Here is a 22,362-nt window from a genome sequence, read left to right as displayed (position 1 = left end):
CCAGCCCTCCAGATCACAGTGTTTTGGAAATCATGACTGGATCATTGCCTATGTTTGATGTCAATAGACTCAGCCAGAAAAAAAGTAAATAGACTTCAAACACTATCAGAATTTGAAATGAAAAAAGTCTTGTTGCATCTGATTACCTGTTATTTAGTGGTAATGTGATTTTGGACATTTTCTTCTTATTCTGTCATTGAGTCCCATAGGCCCATTCACAAAAGGCCTGAGAGAGAGTTGTACAATTTGCCATCTGTTGTGCACCTTAGCAGCCATGTATTGTAGTCTGAAGAGTGAGTCATAGCTCAGTTGTGTTTTTGCAATACCTGCTATTTGGTGTTTTTTTAATGTAATTTGAAACTTTATTGATCATTCTGTAGCCCAAAAGCGTCACATGTTATATGGCATTCTTCCCTTGATTTTCCCTGATTATTTCTCACTAGACCTTTCTGGTACAGTGTTTACATTTTCGTTGGCTTTAGGAGAATACATCACTGAGATACATAAAAAATAGCTTAACAAATTTGCCAATCTAGAACATGAAATATAACAGTATGAGGTCTATTTGCTCTATATTTTTGATGTAGGAAATGTATAAACATTCCTTATATATACCCAGTGCATTCCGTTACTGGTATTTTTAAATGGTTTGTTAGGATTAAACATGGTTTTAAGCCTTGAGCATGAATCCTTGGGTTTCTCTGGTGGCCAGGGCTATGTTTGCTCATGTTTGAAAGCTCACGCACCAGCTTCATCCTTTCCTGTCAGTAATTGACTCAAGTGGGTGCTTTATTTCATAATTTTTAATTATTATTATAATGGTTGTCCTTTTAAAATTTCGCTTCATTTGTGTTTTCTTGTTATGCTGTGTTTAATTCTATTTTAAGAATGTAATTTACTGTGTTATTTGCTTTGTTTTTTAAATACTTTATGATGTGCCTTCAATCCCTGTTCTCAGAGGATGACAGAGTGTAAATTAGACTTATTCAGAAGCAAGTTTCATTCAGAATAAGATCTTACTTGTTAGGATGAACTCAGATTTGATTTTGAAAAACATCCTAGATATGGGTTTATTGCCTAGATTTATTATTGCACATGATTAAACTTGAGGTAGGTAGACCTTTATAGTTCTATAGACCATTCGGATGAGAACATGTTGTGGGGATTGTTTTAAAATTCTCATAGGACAGAGCAAGACAGCTACAATAGCAATCACAAAATTTACTATTGTAGCAAAATATATATTACACTGAACGGCAAATTGGTGAGGCTAGGCGACAAATATATCCCTTTGAATCTCTAATTTTCTGCTCCTGCAAAGCACCTGTATTACAAAAATGCAGGCCTAATTACCCAATTACTTCTAAAGAAATTCTTCTAAAACAAGTAATTATAGAAACAAACAAGAGGCAGGAACTTCAGCCAGGGTACTGAATTCCAATTTGTGAAGAGTCTGGGGACAGCATGTGGAGCTAAGGGTACAAGAAAGGGCAAAATCAAAGTGGGTGAGTATAATTCTGACCTATTTGGACACATCCCTTCCACTCATCCACCCAAAGCCCTCTACTGGTTCTCCCTTACCTACTGCCTTATCTAACTCTTTCCTCCTCCACTGGCTCTTAATCTGTTTCCCAAAGTAGCTTTTCTGGTCAACCTCAGATGCAAACCAATCCACAGACTATAGGCAATGATTGGGGAAAAACAAATGCCACATTTGTGTTTTTTTTCATAGTAACATCATTTTCACAATAATATTTTCCCATGCAATTTATTTCATATGGCATCTACCTAACCTTTTTTTAAAACCAAAATAACTAGTTGAGTGAATAGAAGGTACAACTTGCCTTCCCTGGTTTCTAATCAGACCAGAAACTGCTATGCATTTTGAAAATAGGAATCAGAATTGTTCAGCACAGCCATGCCGGTCTCTGTAGCATCTTGATGAACATTAAAGTAGGCCTAATAGGTAGTATAAAGGTATACTGACCTTTATTTTGAAGTGCAGTTTCCCTGTTGGAATAGATCAATAGCAGAGCTGTCTGTCACTTTTGCTTGCCTTCCGTTCTCACAGCAAGAACATTCTCCAGGCAGCAATCAATAGCTGTAATCTGTTCCAGTCTGTAATGACATGTGAAGCTTTTAGGATGGTATTACCATTGGATTTTTCTCAGTGTGTGCTGTTTCCAAAGAATTACTACATTTCATAGGTGCTGTGAAGGCCTTAGTATACCAGGGATAGGCTGGCAATTATATCTGTGTAAGTAACCTGCACTTGTTTTAGCTCCTGTTCCCTTTCAGACTTTGGAATTTCATATACCTTATGGACTTAAAGCTTTACACATATGCTTTATATTTTCCTTCTCTGTGGTCTCTGACTCAAACAATTGTGATATTCTGCATATGTGCAGCAGCAGTCAAAACCTAGCATAGCTCTCAGCAACATTTTCCCCCCAGTGCACATGTCTGGCATTGGCACCCAAACCTTAGTTCCTTTTTTACCACCACATTCTTTAGCAATATGTTCTAGAAACTTTGCCTTCTCAGCTATCACTCATTTTTCTACTTCTCCTACTAAAAAAAAGGTAGTTAGCAAGAGTAGTTTAGTATTTTTATCCTTATTGCCTTCTCTTCTCATCTGACTCTGCATTCCTCTTCGCTATCCCTCCCCCACTGTCCATCTCTCTTTGTAGCTCACTTTATGTGGGCCCTTTCACAAAGTGTGACCTTTGAAAGTCTATAATTGTTGTTTCTGATAGTCATGCCTGGTGCCTTTTTTGTCTAGAGGAGAGTCACATTGTGGGACAGTGCTAGCATTGGCAGACCTTTATGAAGCAGGCTTGTGCAACTGAACGGCTCATCTTTAAGTCCATGTCATAGAAGAGGCCATATGATTCTCAGGTCTGGACTAGTGACCTTCCCCACCATAGGCACAGCACAAATTTCCAACAAATCTTCAGAAACCATTCCAAAGATTTTGGGATCAATTGTGGTATGGAATCCGACCAGCATTTCTCTTTGTGTACCAAGGGTTGCTCCCATTCAAGACCCTCAAATCACATGTATGGGTCCAAACAATAGCAGCTAACTCTGGGCACAAACGTTATTTGAAAAAAACAGCAAAAAGGCAAGCACTTTTCTTAGAATCCAGCCTGAACATTGGCCTCTCCTGTAAAAGATGTGATCAGTCTTTCTCAGGCACTTCTCAATCAATTCGTTCTTTCTTACATTGAGATCCTTCTCCAGCAAAGTGAGATCTTCCCTCTCTTTTGAAACCAGGAAGGACTCTTCAATTCCTACCTGGATGTTCAAGAGGTAGGGACCATCTCTGAAAGGGAGTTGCTGGAGCTGCCTCATGGCCCTAACCCAGTCTTAGGAAAACCATCTCAGGAAGATAATTTTCTGGATGCATAGGATGCAACGCACACAATCATTGGTCAAATTTGCAGGGCCTTGGAATCACCAACTCCACCCTGATACTGTTAGTCACCAGAGCACTACATGGGGTCAACAAACCCCTCAGCACTTCAATCCCACTCCACTTGTGAGTACACACATCCAAGGACCATTGCACCCCAGCTCCTTCAGTTCAACAATATGCACCACTGCCAAACCCATGGGCTCCTTCCTATAGATATTCTGTTCAACCATATCTCCTGTCAGCATGAAATCTGCCCCATGGCACCACCACCTTATTGGTTCCCATTCCCTCCATCACTCTGGGTCCACACACAGGGAGACTTTGACTCAGCCTAACCAAACAAACATAATCCTCTCATTAACTCCAGTCTCAGTGCTTAGTGATTTTATCTTGCCTCTCCTTGATTGTGGGGCCTGCCTTGTCTTCTTACTCTGGACCTTTCTGGGAACCTCTTCAAATGTCCATGACCGTGTCAATCTCTGAACTCTCTTCAACTCAGCCAAAAGCCACCACAGCCCCAACCTCTAGCTTGAAGAGTATGTACAACTCTTGACTTGTCATCTTCAGCACCAACCATTACCATATCACATGTGAAAGGGCCCACATACTGTACCACCTTCATCTGAGCATGTCCACTCCTTTGCAGGCCATCGCCTCCAGAAGGCAAAATCTTTAGTCCTTCACATTAAACCACTGGCTCCTCTAGTTTCAGACCCTATTGTCAAATGAACTGAGAAACAAATTGATGCATCTGTAGCTCTCCCCGTGCATCTGTTTAGATGCTAACATCTCTACACCACATTGCTAGACAGGCCTGGAGGAATGCATCATTGCCTACCCTTATATCATGATGAGTGGACAACTTTTACAAAGTCCAAGATGAAGAGTGTAGTTTTCTGTTAATGCACCCACTATACAACTCAGTCATAGTTGATGCAGCCCAAAGCAACCCCGGACAAACCACAAGTGTCAACTGTACAAGGAAGGTCATAAATTTGATACACTAAGTTGGAAATCCTACTCAACAGTTGTCCTTTCACTCAGTATGGCAAATTACAATGCAGACCTGTCTGGTTATCAGCTGCACTTGTAGGAAAAGATGGCACCATTTGACCTCATAATAAACCATCATCATATTCTTCTGCACATGCCATAGCACATCAGACACACCATCCTTTGGTGGGCCACCCCTCATGACCTCTAAAGATGAATGCACATCATTGTTTGTCAACCAGCCCTCACTCTGGCAATGGATGTTTCAGTGTCAGATTGGGAAGCACACATTAACTGTTTCACTGTCAAGAGTCAGTGATCTCAGCAGGAGGCATGACTACATAGAAACATACTCAAAATGACAGCCAAAATGAGAGCCTTTCGACTTCTCTGGAACAAAGAGATTGCTTCAGACTTCTCAACTATAGTACATTACAGTATATCAACAAACAAAGAGGCACCAGGTCTTGCCAACTGCTTCACCGATGCATCCAACTCTGGTATATTCTTTGAGTCATATGGCCAGCAGCCATCCACTTACAGGGAACTTCCAACACCCTTGTGGACATACTCAGCCAATAAGCCTCCTTGTCACACAGGTGGAACCTCAAACGGTTTGTGGCTATCATGTTCTTCTGACAATGGGAAAATAATCAGTGGATCTCTTTGCATCAGAACAATAGTTAATTGTACTCTTATCAATTTGTCATTATACACAGTTATAACTCAAATAGAATTTCAAACTCTTCCTATGGATTATTTGGGTGAACTCACCAGTGAATATGCAGTGCCTTTGCTTTTTTTCTAGGGGCAAGTCAACATCCCAGACCCTAGGGAATAAGCCGTCTGAGAGCCTTTAGGACTGAAGGGCGGGGTATAAATACAGTAAATAAATAATAAATAAGTGTTTCTGTTCAATTGGGTAGGGCTCTGGTATATTCTTTCCTCCCATTTCCACTGATAGCCTAATCCATAGGCAGACTCCATCATGACATGGCAGATAGCATTCTGATCACCCCCTGATGGCCATGACACACATGGTTTGCCTCCTTGCTTCTGTCCAAAAGGATGTTCACTTCTCTCCCCCAAGACTGCAATCTCATCTCGCAGTCTGAAGCTAAAATTCTCCACCTAGACATCAAAACTGTCCATTTCACAGCCTGGAGAACTCAACTGATACACTCTTATTAACAAATGTTGAAGGCATCATAAAAGCTACATGCAAACTGTCCACTCGCTATGCCTATCGTATTAAATGGCAACATGTCCAGTGCTTTCTCCATCCCATGGATTCACATTGCTCTTGCCATATGTGCCACTCAGCTGCTTATCTTCCTGGCTACCTTGGCAGAGAAGGACGTGTCCCTTTCCTATCTAGCAGCCATCTCTGCTTACTCCTCACCCACTCAGCCTTCTCATAGTTTGTTTTTCCACAAGTTAAAGCCTTTATCAAGAGGTTCAAGAATCTCCACTCTCCCTTAATCATGCCTCCAGCCCCAGCCTGGGATCTGTCCCTTATCCTCTCCCTAGGACAAGGGAGTCCATTCACCACCTGCAACCTCTATCTCCTCACCTTGAAAACAGCATTTTCAGTTGCTATGACTTCAATACAATGGGCAGGGGAAATTTGCACCCTCCAATCTTGTCCCCCCCTTCACATGCTTGCATAATGACAAGGTGGTCATCCAGCTGGATATCACTTTCCTCCCTAAAGTCACATTTTACTTCCATCTGGCACAATTCAGTTTGCCTATGACTTTGCACATAAACCACCACCTCCATGCATCTGTCATCACTCCACTAGGGCAATATGCACTTTGGCAGCTTTCCTAGCTGGAGTTCCACGCTAAGATATCTTTTAAGGCTGCAGCTGGGCACAAGCGTCAAATTTTATCTGCCATTATTGGCACAATCCTCTACTCAGTTATAGCATGACACACACCCATTCTGTAGTGAATTTAGCTATCATACTCTTCCAATTGTGTGAGTTAAAGAGACCATGAAGAAAAGGGGGCAGGGGAGAAAGAACAGAGAAAAAAATAACAGGTTGCTTGCCTGTAAATGTGGTTCTTCAAGTGGTCATCTGTGAAGTCACACAACCCCCCTCCTCTCATGTGTGTCACTCTCCAGTCCCTGGAACACTGCAGCTGATCAAGAGAACTAAAGTTTGGGAAACAACAAAAACATCAGACATGCACACTGGGGAAACAGAGCAGGGTGTCCACCAAGAAATCTTGCCAAGAGCTATCCTAGGTGCTACTACACACATGAAGAATATTGAAATGTTGTGAGTTCTCAGATGACCACTCAAAGAGCCACAGTTACGAGTAAGCAAGCTGAACAGCCAAGATAACAGGTGTGAACTACATAGTAGCATAAGTTTGCATTGAAGCCATACAGTTTAATCAGTTTTAAAAATTGCCTCAAAGATCTTTGGAAGACTAAGTTGAAAAATTAGAATATGGCAGCCAGTTGTAGCAAAGCAAAAACAAAACAAAACATGTTTTATACAAAACATGTTGTATTATGAAACTATGGCCTGGTACAGACCGCCCCTTTTCGCTCTGGATTGGGGCCAGGGCAGTCTCGCCAGCAACCCTGTGGCCCCAATCTGGCATTTTCCGGGCCATGGAGAAGTGGCAAAATGTCCGGCAAAGGGGTGTCCTTGGGGCTTCATGTCCCCCGGACACCCCAGCACTAAAGAGGAGAAAGGGCTGGCCCCTTTCTCCTCTGCACCTTGGCACGGCCGTTTGGTTGCCGCACCAACGATGCACGTGCCCAAAAAGAGCTTCGAAACGGAGCTCCTTTTCACGCCACTGGTAAGGCGCAATAAGTGCCCTCCAGCAGTGTGGTGACAAGTCCTGTGTGACATGCCGTTTGGATGCACAGGACACGTCATGCATGCGCCCCCCGTGTGGGCAGGGTGGCGCTGTAATGGTGGCAGCAGCACATATTAGGGCTCGGGACCATGTGGTTGGTGCGTGGTCCTGAGCCCTACACTTGGCACCAGGACGTCATGTCCTGGATGTGTGTACCAGGCCTTAATTGTTGTCACAGAGCAGTACCTGACACATAATTTGGGGTATAACCAGCTTTTCACAAAACTGTGATCCTGAGAAAATGAAAATTTAAAATCCAAAATAGTTGTCAGAATCACCACATCTCAATCAGTACTGCAGTGTTTGTGTGCATTTGTTCGTTTGTCAAAGCATTTGTGTTCATCAGCCAGAAAGGCTCCCAGAGCAGCTTAGAGATCAATACTGTACCTGCCTTCAGGGTTTACAATAACAAGACACAGCACAAAAAGGTTGAAAGAAAACAACAACATGTTTAAAAATGCTTTAATCAAAACAACCTACAGAAATAATCTGTGAAATTAGTATAACAAACCTTTATGACTTCTAGTTGTTTTTATATCTGCTTTTTAAATCTGCATTTTCAGTGGACAGTGAGGCAAAATAAGAATGTCCTTGAAGATCCAACATAATCTAAACTGCCTACGATGGGGGGGAAATCTATAGATGTATTATGGTGCAAACAAATCAAAGCTACACTTTAAAGGAAGACCTTTAAACTTATGCATATCTGCTATTTCTTATCCAAAATTTGGATAGCCAAACTTTGGATACCTTGTAGCTCCTAGCCCAGAGACTTTTTGTACAATACTGTATTTCATGAAGGTGGAGCATATTGTTTCAATTTTATTATGAATATAATATCCAGATTATGTTATCTACTTAAATAATTATAGAATCATAGAATTGTAGAGTTGGAAGAGACCACAAAGGCCATCCAGTCCAACCCCCTGCCATGCAGGAACTCTCAATCAAAGCATCCCTGACAGATGGCCATCCAGCCTCTGTTTAAAGACCTCCAAGGGAGGAGACTCCACTACACTCCAAGGAAGGAGTGTGTTCCACAGATGTAACTACACCAGGCTTTTGTGCCTTTTTGAACCACAACTGCCAGAACATGAGAGATCATGGACACTGGCCATACTGGCTGTGAGATTCAGGGAGATGTAGTTAGGCATGGACGTTGGCCATACTGACTATGAGATTCTGGGAAATGTAGTTAGGATTCCCAGATTTCAGTGTCTGGACCCTCTCCCCCAGTCACTGGGTACAGGATCTCAAGGCAAGAACATTGCCTTGAAAAATGTGTGCATGTGTATTCATTCCTCATTTGTTACCCTTGCTTTTTTTATTTTAATAGTACAGCCTGTCCAACTGTTGTGGTAGAAAATTCAGAAATTGACACTTAGGACATTACTGATGATAACCAATGTACTTGATAATATACAAATTATTAGCATTGAAAAGCATACTAGTATTGTCTTCCTTCTGAGGATAGACCTTTCCTCACACATTAGATACTGCATTTCTTTATTACTGATAAAAAACCCCAAATATTTTTACTCCTGTGATTATATCTGATTAGCCCCTTTGTGAAAGGACACAAACTGCAGTTACTGAATGCCATCTTTCAAGTTATATCCTGGCTCTTGAAAGTTTTCATAGTGCAATGGGTTTTGGAGGATGATTGAAACAGTGGTGTAACAAGTAATTTTACACTTTGAAATTAGGGAGCCTGTCCTATCTAATTTGCCACATCCCCCAATCTGTTCCCAGAAGCTTAGCAAAGGGTTTCAGGATGCAGCATTAGTGAGACAATTCTTCCTATTGGTATTTATTCTGTTCCTACATTTTTCAGTCAGCTTAATAAGAATTGCCTTTTCTGAGACAGCTCTCTCAGATTTTTTTTATTGCTGATTATTTCTTGCTGATTGTTTTTGATTTTTCATCCATCTCATTTGCTTTGCCTGTTACCATGTCTTATAGTACAGGGATGAAATATGTCTAACCTGTGAACCACATGGCACCTCTCAAAGCCTATTCCATCACTGGGGAAAATCTTCAAAAATAGAAGAATCATGCCTCTGGAAGGTTCCAGCGGAAAGTGCAGTTCCATATTTGAATACTGTTCCCACAAAGGCACTGCATTTTGTTTTGGTCCCAGGTAGAAGCTACAGGCTAAGGGGTGCTATCTTCAGAGTGGGTATACTTTCCCCCCATTCTTTGCTCATGTTAGGAGAATGGGAATGATGTGGATCCAGTAGATCCAACCCTTTCTGATCCATCCATAGCCAGAATTCATACTTTTTTACTTGTATCTCTGACAAAGTACTATCAGTGGTAGGGGAGCAAGAGCAAAGGGATTCTGTGCCTGGAACAGGAAGGTATATCTCCTTCCTTCATTCTCTCTCTCTCTCTCTCTCTCTCTCTCTCTCTCTCTCTCTTTTTCTTTCTGTGTGCATGTACAAACACACACACACAACCAGGAGATCCACTGGCAATGTACCATATGACTATGGGCTTCATATGAATAAGCTTTTTTTTGCACTTTCGTATGCTGGCTTTCAGAGACAGTGTAGCCAACTAATATGTTTTTAAAAGTTTCAGATGAGGTCTTATGAAGCAAAAAAACAAAACAAAACACATTTTGTCAAAAAGATAAGCCAAGATTTTATGTGGTTAGAATGAAAAAAGGCAAAGGTTTAATTCTTCTCAGCAAACTTACACTGTCTAAGCTACTGCTAAACCACCTTGTGTTTACTCACCTGATAGTACCAAAAATTTGATGATGTCTCTAGTTCTCATCCACCAGTCTCTTTGGTTTCCATACTAGATGCAAAGGAGCATTAAGAAAGTCCATTCCTCTGCAACAAGCACAGAAACATAGAGATTGGCAGAGTACCTGGCTGATCATTTGTCTGTTTGGTAGAAGCCAGTGGTTGGGGGGCATTGGGGGGTGTTTTGGCTTTACAAGGCTGCTGTGAAGCTAATAGCCTATTCTAGCTTGTAAAAATTGTTGTTATTTGGTCATTTTATGGGGATGTTTACACAAATGCTAATCTTGGAGTGCTAGAATATACATAAAATGTACATAAAATTACAGTGCAATCTCAATTACTTACTTCTACATAAATTGTTCCTCTTTAGTAGTCATGTTTAGAGTTTCATGTGCCCTTGCATAAATAGCATGTTTATTTGACCTGCTCAAATAGTTCCAATTGTGTTAATGCTGAAAAAAACAAGACATGCATCTGCTTTAGCCTAACTGTTGGGTAAAGCTTTAGTGACTTAAGAATGCACCATCATTTGTTAGGAAAGTGAAAAGAAAGAAAGATAAAGATGCCTTAAATAGGACTATATGAACAAATCCCAAGGATCTTGGTCAGTATTGTCCAGTTCGACACATGTGAACTAATACCTCAATTAGAATCAGCATTTATTATTTTTAAAAAGGGAAAAAATCCAAATATTGGGCTGTATGATTTGGTAAAATAAAGTGAATTTTATTTTCCCCCTTTGAGACTTGTATTGTGGTTTAGCTCACACATTCTCATTAACATTCTAGCTCTGTATTGCCATTGCTTCTTCCTAGCTTACCAGCTGTTCCTGCTGCTAGTTACAATGTCTGATGTGTTCAGATCACTGGGTTCCTGTACTCACCACAGAGAAGAGACAGTCTTTCCATTGGGGATATCCACGTGTCTGCCTGTCAGCAATGGCACCGAATAAAGTAATAGGTCCTCGCATGGCATATGGTGTCTGGGTTCATGCAAGATGCAAAACTATTCTGCCACTAATGCACAATGACTCATAGCATTGCTAATTTTTTCTAACAAAAGCTCACTTCCACACCCACACTTTTAACCCCTCGGGCTAAAAAGCTTCAGCCGTTTACATTTCTTATATTTCTAGAGAGGTAACTTCTTGGACAACATGTGAAATATAATGGTATGAAAGATTTTGTGAAAAAAATTAGTTTAGTAAAAAGATGTAATGAAAAAGTATTTTTAAAAGATTTTTTAAAAAAAATATGAAGTTATATCCACATGTGAGAGATTAATACTTAACTGGTATTGTCTTAATACTGAATCCAGCCCATTGTATTATTATGAATTTTGGCATGTTAAGCTTTCAGTTTGATATGCGAGTTTATACAAATAGCTTTTTGAAATCAGCAGTTTTAGCTGCATATATTTGATGTCTGGAAATATCTTGGGGACGGTAGATCTACTGTCTGCACTTATGGAGAAATTATTTAAAATCAGCTTGTTAGTTTCTAAACTGAAGGACATGTCCTGCAATTCCAACTGCAGAACTCAAGGACAGACAAACTGTCTTAAAGAAGAAGAAGTAGAGAAGTAACTAATGAAAGATAGTTTTTGATTATGTAATGTGCTGTTGTTGTGATGCCCATTATAAACGCAACAGGATTTGGGGTGATAAAAGTTTAACTCATCTACCTAAGGCAGCAAATTTGGTCTTGCACTAAAGTCAGTCTTTTGAATGTGAGCACTATTATTCCACTTTAACCACCATGACAACATCCTATGGCATCCTCGTGTTTGTAGTTTAAGAAGGCACTGGAGAGCTCTCTGGCTAAGAATCCTTAATGCCCCTCCTTATAATGCCAAACTTAGGATTCCGTTGGATGGACCAATGGCAGCTAAAGTGGAATAATAGCACTATAATTCTGTAGTCTGAATGGCCCCTGACAGAAATAATCTAGGACTTTTCAGACCCCAGTCATCCAGGCCTGTTCTAACAGCTGTTTAGATGTAAAGTAAAGTTATTATTGGCCCTCTAGCCAAAACTGTACTAATCATCTTTCTGGTAACTTGGCTTTGAAAGGTTGTATTCAGCTTAAAACTCTTAAGACAAACTTTAGATGTTCAGAGCAAATTATGAATATCATAGTACTTTGTGTAATGATAGAACTGCACATTCTTGTACAGATGGGGTATCCCTTATCCAAAATGCTCCAAAATCCAAAACAAGGTGTATATGAAACATAATGAATTTTGTGTTTAGACTTGGGCCCCATCTCCAAGAGATCTCATTGTGTATATGCACATAGAGTCAGCCCTCAGTATCCATGGATTATATATACAGTCGCCCCTCCGTTTTCGCGGGCTTGGGAGCCGCACCCCTCCCTTATGTGCGAGCAGCAAATGGAGGGAGACAAAATGGGGTGCATGCTCATGAGCGCCCACAGGCATGTGCCACCATACACGCTAATGGGGTTTGAATATTGACAGTTTTAATTTTTGCAGGAGGGATCCAGAACAGATCCCCCGTGAAAACGGAGGGGCGACTGTACATGAAATCAACCATACACTGCTTGAAAAAAATTTTTTTAATTCTGAAAAGCAGAGCTTGCTTTTGCCATTTTATATAAGGGCCACCATTTTACTATACTGTTGTATATAATGGGACTTGAGCATCCATGAATTTTTGTATGCACAGGTGGTCCTGGAACCAAATTTCAACAGATACTAAAGGCCCGCTGTATTCCAAAATCCAAAAAACTTCTGGTCCCAGGCATTTTAGATAAAGAATACTCAACTTGTACAATTCATTAAATACAATTTTATTTTACAGTGGGCCCTTCCCTTACGCGGGGGATCTGTTCCAGATCCCACCACATAATGGAAATCCAACATATGTTGGAGCCCCATTAGAAATAATGGGGTTTGTGCACGTGGCATGGCACGCACACCAAGGGCGCATACCCCATTACTTCTTCAGGGGTGCAAGAGGGCTTTTTCCAGTGTGTCTTTCAACGTATGCTGAAAGCCGCGAAAGGCACACTGTAATATGTTTCCTTAAATGAAAACTGTAGAAAACTAGAAAATGCCATTTATCAACCTTATGTCATTTATCGCCTTTATCGCCATGTGTTCCTAAATGTAGGGGTAGAAAATTACTGGCTCCATCCTATCTCATTTTATCCCTAAGCTTTGCATTTTCTTTAGCAATGTTCCTTTGTTGGGACACCAAAACCTTTTGGAACAAAGACTGCAGGGAGGAGTTCCTACACTGATACCAGAGCAAGTAAGCGTGTGTGTGTGTGTGTGTGTGTGTGTGTGTTGAGGGCCTTCAAGTCTTTCTTGACTTATGGTGACCCTATAAATGAGGCATCTCCAACATACCCTAACCTCAGTACCCCTGTTCAGGTCATGCAGACTCAGAACCATGATTTTCTTGATTGAGTCTATCTACCTGCAATGTGATCTTCCTCCTTTCCTGCTCCTACTGCCTAGGCATGCATCATTGTCTTTTCTAGTCTTCTCATGTCATAGAATCATAGAGCTGGAAGAGACCACAAGGGCCATCCAGTCCAACTCCTTGATAGAGTTTGGGCTTGATTTGCTCTAGTACCTATTGATTTGTCTTTTTAGCAGTCCACAGTATCGGCCGAACTCTTCTCCATTTCAGAGTCCATTTCCTATCAATTTTCTTCACCATCTAGCTCTCGCACCCATATATAGTGATGGGGAATACAATGGCATGGACAATCCTAATTTTACTATTCAGTGGAACATCTTTGCATTTCAAGATTGTGTCTGATTCTTTAATAAATGCCCCTCCAAGTCCTGGTCCTCTGATTAATTTACTGCAGTCTCCGTTCTAATTAATAATTGATCCAATGGGAAATCTTTAACTTCATTAATTGAGAGTGAGGGTTATGTTGGGATTCTTGCAGAGCTTTAAAGATATAATACTGAAACCTAGTACAGACACCCCTCTTTTTTCGCAGGGGATCCGTTTCGGACCCCCCCCCCAAAAAAAAATACGAAAACCTCCAATATTCATGTCCCATTGGTTTGAATAGTGGGTGGGCGCCCCATTTTGTCCCCCTTCATTTGCCACTCACACATAAGCAAGGGACGTGGATCCCAAGTCCGCAAAAAGGGAGAGGTGACTTTGGCCCAGCTATTCTGTAAAGCTGGCCTTCATAGAAATCAGCAATAAGATACATATTCAGTACCAGAAAAAGTGATGTTTGAAGCATTTCTGCAGCCGGTGACACAGATTGTTGTTCACTTATATTTCAAGGGTGGGATGCTTTAATTGCTTGGGTTTACATTAAAAAGTTGTACTAATACCCTGAGCTTTCCCAGAGGTTGGGATGAATTGTTTTATTTCTAATTAGGTTTTGCCATGCCTGTTGTTCCTTGTGTGCCCATGCTTGACATGTTACCATGATTATTCAGCCCGTCTTATAGGTATTTCTAATTGTGATTGATGTGTAATCATTCATTTTATTGAGCTCATTAAGGACAGCAAACCTCTGTACAACTTACTGTAATTAGAACCCAGATAGCTATTCCATCTGTTCCATAAGCACTGTTTAATTAATGAACTCTTAATGTGTTCTGTGCCCTATAAAAGGCGTGTAGTATTCTTCCATTTGTTGAATAGAACTTGCATGCCAACAATTTGTGCAATTATAAAATATATTCCTACAGTGGCATTCTTTCACCTCCTATTCCTCCTTGCGTTCACAAAGCAATCTTTTGAAACACAGAATATTGCATATTTATTGTAATTATAGCATGGATCAGTGTGTGTGTGTGTGTGTGTGTTTTACTGGTTGTGCACCACTCTCCTTGGTGAGAGAATTATTGTTACTGGTAAGAGAAGCATAACAACATCATTTTAAAAAACTAAAATATTTCCTCATTCAGCTGAGTTGTTCTTCCTCCAGTTACTATTTGAAGATAGCTCTGATTTATTAAGGGTATTCCTCTGTGGTCTAGTTGCAGTGATATTTTTCTTTATGAGAACTCCTTATAAGCAAAAAAAAAAAAAAAAAAAAAAATTTAATAAATTGTATCTACAATTACCGTATATACGTATATACTTATATACTATATGTCGACATCATGTATAAGTAGAGAGCAGGTTGGAGGGGCAAAATTATGGATTTTGATATGACTCATGGGTAAAACCTAGGGTCATGTAATGAAGGATGTAAAGGACGAAGCAAAGGAAAACAATGCCAAAAACCTTACAAAATTCCAGCAGAGATAACTGTTTGTGGATGTACTAAAGGCGGGGTGGATGAGAGAATAGAAAGGGGCCAGAGCTTTCACGGTAGATTAAACTCTCGCCCTTTACCAGGGGATGGTTTTTATGTGTGTACAATTTTCAGCTTCCCAGCCTAAAAGTTAAGAAATTGCGAGTGGGCCATGGGCATGCATGCTCCTGCACTTAGCTCCTTTCCTCTTTATTGTTATTTGCCCTGTGCTTCCTCTGACAGTTTTGACCATGGTTAAATTTGCACCAAACATAAACCATGTTAACATTTGTTGGGAGATTTTTGCATCGTCTCTTCCCCTTCTTAGATAAATAGATTTTCCTGCATGCAAACTCTGCTTTCTCCCTCCTTCAAATATCCCATTTGCTTCTACTGAATCGCAGGGCAATAACTTTGCAAATTGGTAAACAAACCATGTGATTCAGGTCACTCCCTCTTGTGGGAAGTTCTCTCTCTCACAAAGATTTTCTTCTGCCCTATTTGGTTCCCCATCTTCCTCCTCTTTCAACTTTCTTTGGGAAGATGGTGAGGGGAAGATGTCTTCTTTACCTGAACTATTCATTAGCTAGATTAGGCTATAGCCTCGATGTATATGTAGATTAAAGCCATTAGTAAACTTTTGTTTAAACTGCAAGCTACTTGTGTTGTTTTAGAGTCACTCTCAGTTCTTAGAGAAGCATAGTTAGACAAGAACATGTTTCTGCTACTCTGCTGATTTAAAGCTAGACCCTAACAGGCTTGGCTATGATATTTAATTTTTTTTGTTTCCTTAACAAAGGCTGAAGCCTTAGGAAACTGAAATTGTCCTACAACACTAAGCAAGGCTCCCTAGCTTGTTTTGCAAATTGGGCATTTAATGGTTTCTTTTTCTTTTGTATTTATAGCTACTGTTATGGTGTGATTCCATCTGGTGATTTGAGGTATTAGTGTGCATCAGTGTGCAAATGCAACACACTGTATCAGTGTGCAGATTAAATCAACTCTATTCATGCATTTCAGCTAATCTAGCTCACATAGTAAATATGCAAAGCTAATGTCTGAAATTAGTGATGAACTGGATGAGAGTTGATAAACTGGAGCTTATTTCTGACAAGACTGAGTTGTGGCTATAGATGGTAAGGATGGAATGAATATTTGAATGATCAAGGGGGGAAATAAAAAAGAGGCTTTTAAAGTGTCTGAAAAACCCTTCAAGGAGAATCTTCTTCAAGCCCCTTTCTCAGTTTTTTCTCCCAGTCCTTGAATAGCCTTGCATCCTAAGGTCTCATGGCAAAGATCCTGGAAAGGGTCCTGGAAGGCTTCAGACTCCCCCCCAACCTCCTAAAGTAATGTGGGACTGGTACCGGGGGGGGGGGCAGCCTGTCATGTGAGGGCAGGCCAGGGGGGATCCCCCCCCCCCAACTTTCAGAGACTTTCTCCTCACATTAAATCTCTTGAAAAACTGCATAGTTCTCATTTGCAGGAATGAATAATTTAATACAGCACTCCTCTTGTAGGTGATTCATCTCAGTTTGGTTTGCTCCAACTGGAGCAGCTCTCTTAGACAGCAGATCCAGTCCCACAGCAAGAATGCTAGTAGTGCATTTCCCAAGAATTGAGACTGGTGTGTCCATTACGATATCTCTGGAAAGAGAGTGTCTGCATGGAGTCATTCATGCTCTAGCCACATCCCATTGTATGGGAGGTTGCTCTTGATAATACTAGTTCAGAATCTTCCGTTTATGTAAAGGATGGCAGCTAGATTACTGAATGAAATGAGGCATTTGGAACATTAAATATCTCACACATCTTGAAACAACAAAATTGGCATATGTCTGTTTCTGTGCCCATTTCAGAAAGTAGTTTTAACCTTCAAAGTACTAAACACTGCAGGGCCAGGGTAACTAAAAATCCATCTTCCATTTCAACCTGCTCAGTTACTGCCATTCTTATCAAGAACATTTTCTACAGTCCCCCCTTCCCACTATCTGGAAGTAGGTGGTGACCCTGGATAGAACATTTACCGTTGTATCCTGACTCTGAAATATGTTCAGCTAAGAGGCATACCTGTCGTTCTGTCTGTCGAACACCAGTGGAAATATTTTTCATCATCAATGCCTTTTGACACATTATCTTTATATCGATTTTTCTGGCTGCTGCTCTGTTTGCTGTTTTTACTATATTGTTGTAGATTGACGGCTTGGTCTAAAACAGTATCTAAATCATTTTGGTAAGGATCTAAATAGCATTGAAATCTTTTAAAATATGTCTTAATAGTTTTATTTATGTAAAATATTCATAACTTGCCCTTCCACTTAAATAGGTCTCCAAAGCAGAGAGTATATACATTTTTTCTATACAGGGAACCGCTCCCCTGGCAGTAAGTACCACTGAAATTAGTGAACTAAAATGAAATGGTCAGTAATAAATATATGTCCTTGTACTTCCAATTGTAATAAGATTTAATTTTACATTTCACAAATATATTAGCAGTGCTAAAAAAAACAAAAGTAAGAATTCATTCAGAAAACATATCCTTTCAATAAACATTTCAGCGATACTAAAAGACAGAGTGTTTGTTATCATATAAAGGAATCACATAGCATCTTTGACTGCTATTTCTTTCTCCCAAATGAGTGTTTCACTTACAACAGTACAGCATCAATATAAAAAGCTCAGTATAATAAGACAGTCAAAGATAATAAAGAACAAGGTTGTGTGTGGTGTGTGTGTGAAAGAGAGAGACTAACAGTAATAATTATCAAATACACATACAGATGTTTCTGTGGTGAGCAAAAGTACAGATGGCAACTAAATAATTAATTTTTTTTAGAGACGCATTACCTTAGACTATATGTGTGTGTATACTTCCCAGTCCAGTTGCTAAAATCTGTATTTGAACATGGAGTTACTATCAGAGACTGATTTTCATTTTGGATGTCTATACATTTATTTCAGGTTATTGTGTATCTTTTTGAAACTATTGCCAGTTTATCCACAGCTTTAAATATTATTTTACAAATCCTCTGCCTCCTAATCCATTGAAACTGTACCACGAGCCTAAAAGACACCCCTGCCTATGGGAGCTTCCTATAGATCTGCACCGTTTCTAGGAGAATAGGAAGCTGTGCAAGGAGTTTAGGGAAACCTGTATCTAGCACCTATGCTATGTACTAATTGTCATGAGTAATACCAGATACCTACAGAATGGAAAGGAAAACTTCCTGCTGTCCTGATTCCTTGGATCAAGGCCACCGAACAGAAAATAACATTTAATATATAGTCAGCAGTTATTTGATGTAATTTTTTTATTATTGTGGAAAATTTCTGACACTGTGTCTTTAGTTTAAAAGGATTGCCAATTTGTCTGAGTATTTGAAAGCCTGCAGTACCATAACTCTGCATGGTGCTTATTTTATTGTTGGCAAAGATGTTCTTGTGCTGTGCATTTCCATTTGTGTCGGAAATGGAATTCAGTTCAACTCATGAATAGATTGTCAAAAAGATTAAAGTGTGAGCCATGCCATTTTTTTTACAGAGGAGTGCTTTTGATGTGCTAATGTTCATTTTCACTCCTTTCATTCAGAACTGCTGGTCATTGTTTTGCACTGAAGATTGTCTGCCCCATATACACACACTCTGCTAGCTTTGTAGTTGACTATTGCTAGAGCTTAGAGGAATATAAATAAATGAATCTGGTTAATTTCAGAATATAATGTCACCAAATAAGGGCCATACCAAGTAGTTGTGTACCAAAATCACATCAGGACCTTTTGTTAAACAAAATATTTGGAGCATTGCTGAAGCATTGAAATGTCAAAGTATCTGAAAATGTTATAAAATACAGTCTAGCATTCCTTTCACATGACTGGTGAGTTAGCAGCAAAAATGTACAGTGGGCCCTTTGGATCCACAGGCTTTGGATCTATGAATTCAACCACCCCACGGATTGTCACATCCCATATTATTAAATGACAGTGTTGTGAATGTGGATGTACTGAAGCATGTATGTTCACATCACTGCCATTTAATAAAATTGGGTGCGAGCATCCGTGTTTTTTGACATCCGTGGAGAGGGCCCGGAACAAAACACTTGAAGATCCAAAGGGCCCACTGTAATTCCATTTGAAAAGTAATCTCATATGATTATTTGTCTTTACACTGGTTCTTAAACTGAGGTGGATTGCAGAAAAAAAATAAGCAGCATTATTAGGAGGTGGCATGTTCTCTAAAAGGACAACATTACTATCAGGGCAATATCTTCACTAGATAAGTCAAAAGGATAGCTTTCAAATTATATATAAGTCCCCATCAAATTTGAAGGTAAAGGGTAGGGAGGAAAGGTGGCTGATGGCATTGTATCATAACTGACTGCATTTAGTCAGTCACAACTGCAAACAGACCTAACTTGTTTACAACATATTAGACTGGATGAACCTTTGATTTGATCCAGAATGGCTCTTTCTGTGTTCTCATTTAAGAGATGTGGCTGAAAGAAGCAGACATCAAATGAAGCTGTACTCGCTGCTTTGATGGCTTCAGGTTATGCCTAGCAATGATACATCTTAGGGCCCAAACAGACAGGCCAAAATAAAGCTGCTTCAGGTCACTTTGGAGGTATGCTGTTTAAATTATGCATGTGTCCTAAGAAGCCGGAAGCTGCGCCAAAGCCGTGCTTCAGTCCTGAGGACTGGAGCACAGCTTTCGCACAGCTTCTGGCCTCTTAAGATGCGTGTCTCATTTAAACAGCATACCTCAAAAGTGACCTGAAGCAGCTTTATTTTGGCCTGTCTGTTTGGGCCCTTAGTTATCAATGGGATAGGTTCCATCTTATTTTTATTATCTTTCTCTTTGTTTAAAAGTGGATTAAAGGCACACCAACATCACTGGGGAAAAATAATTGTTGTATCTGTCTTCTATAATTCCATGTACAAGGTGGTTTTCAACCATAAATGGGTATGAATTGCCGTTGGTTGGTTGGTTGGTTGGTTGGTTGGTTGGTTGGTTGGTTGGTTGGTTGATAGGTAGGTTTTAAAGCCCACCTTTCTTCTAAAATGGGACCCAAAGCAGTTGCCACTATAAGTTAAAATAAAATAGCTTAAACAATATTTATTACAATAGTTTTAAAAAGCATGAAATAACCAATCCAATATAAGCATTTATTTAAAACAATTAAGAACACATACAACAAACATGGCATATTAAAGTATACAGCACATCCACTGAACATCCTTTTACCCGAACCAGTGAATGGCTGAAGGCCCACTTAAATATGAAGATCTTTGCCTGCTGGCAAAAAGAAGGGGGGGGGCAAGCAAGCCTTCCTTGGGAGGGGTTTCCAAAGCCTGGGAGCAACCACCAAAAAAGCTTTCTCCCATACACTCACTAGATGAACCACTGAAGGTGGAGGGATGGAGAAAAAACTCTTCTTTGAAGACTTAACATTCTGACAGGCTCATAATCGTATCATAAGATAACATCTTTCATATCACCTGGACCTGAGCCATATAATGCCTTGTGGGGTTTCTGGGGGGCCCTTCTTCCTAATTTAATGAAAAATGTATTTTGGAGGGGTCCATTCTATCCTTGTGACAGAGAGGGTCAAAGTGCATCCCTCGGACCACATGCAGCCCTTGAGACCCCTAAGTGCAGCCCTTAATACCCCACCAGAAACTCCCCCAAATCCCTAGACCCTGAAATTAAAAAAAAATCAGGCTGATATCTCCTGCACAGTTGTCCATCCTTGCGTGATGGGAATGATGTGGATAACTGACAAAACATACAATTAATCAGAGCTGGAAAGCTATATGTTAAAGTTATGATGTTACCTGTAAACTCGTTAGATTGGGAGTAAACGGGCATGGCTTTTGCAAAGTGAAGTAAGAAGTAAATTTACTTGTTGCTTTTTCTCATTATCCTTTGGTGGACTTGTGGGAACAGCTTCAGAATTTAAGTGAGGGTTGAGCAATGGTGATGATTCCTTCTTTTAAAAGAACTTTCTAAATCCTGCACATGATGTAGTAGTGAGCCAAAGCAATCTCACTAAATTAGGAGTGGGCAGGGGGGCACTTTTCTGCCTCTGGAAGGGTCATGCCCAGAAATGAAAACAGGAACAAAAATTGCCAAAATCCACTTCTGGTTTTACAAAATGGGTATTATTTATTGGGAAATATACTTTGGAAAATTTATTGGGAAATGTAACCTTTTGTAAAAAAATAAAAAATGGGAAGTGGTGTAACTGGGGAGGCATTACACATTTTTTGTCAGTAACAAGTAATCTAAATGAGTCAGGGGACAGGGGCTGCAAGGGCCATAAGCAGCCCCTTATTGCTGGTCGCCTACCTCTACACTAAACAAGCTACATTCTCATCATATCTACAGATAGTTAGCTCAGATGCTGTTCAATCTGTTTCATGTAAGAACTGAATAGAGAAAATGGGAAAATAATACCAAGGTGGATCCAATTGGTAGTACTGACTAGAGCACAAACAGTGCATCACTTAGGCCCCATACAGACAGGCCAAAATAAAGCTGTTTCAGGTCACTTTGGAGGTATGCTGTTTAAATGATGCATGCGTCCTAAGAATCCAGAAGCCGCACCAAATCCACACTCCAATCCTTAGGACTGGAGCTTGGCTTTGGTGCGGCTTCCGGACTCTTAGGACGCTTGCATCATTTAAACAGCATACCTCCAAAATGACCCAAAGCAGCTTTATTTGGGCCTGTCTGTATGGGCCTTTAGTTTGATATAAATGTTAACTTACCATTCAACAGTTGATTCAGTGGGTCTATTCTAAATGGGACCCAGGCCATGTGAAAACTCCCCATCCCCATTAATGATTCCCCTTCCAATACACCATTGATTCTCTGGTGTGGCCCATAGGGACAGAAACTGCCCCCCATTTCCCACACAGTTACCTAACCCTTTACAAAGAATGGATGTGTTTGAATATGCAAGTGGCGTTCAATTTTCGGAAATTATATTATTAGGCGTAATATCAGTAGTCAGTTTTGGATCCTATTATAGAACATGTGGAAAGGTTGGTGCAGTTTTATTTGTAATCCTTGAGAAATTC

At 40.1% G+C, this 22,362-nt stretch overlaps 1 protein-coding gene across 2 annotated transcripts in view; it reads left to right on the top strand.

The window, feature by feature from the left end:
* Positions 1–22,362, top strand: part of RALGAPA2 (Ral GTPase activating protein catalytic subunit alpha 2) — a 199,832-nt gene that overhangs the window by 141,045 nt on the left and 36,425 nt on the right. The window lies entirely within an intron of this gene.

This window comes from Sceloporus occidentalis, unplaced genomic scaffold, assembly GCF_023333645.1.
Source record: "Sceloporus occidentalis isolate IW3139 unplaced genomic scaffold, rSceOcc1.0.p SCAF_3, whole genome shotgun sequence".
Taxonomy (NCBI): domain Eukaryota; kingdom Metazoa; phylum Chordata; class Lepidosauria; order Squamata; family Phrynosomatidae; genus Sceloporus; species Sceloporus occidentalis.
The sequence above is the reverse complement of the archived record's forward strand: the minus strand, read 5'-3'. Positions and strand labels throughout refer to the sequence as shown.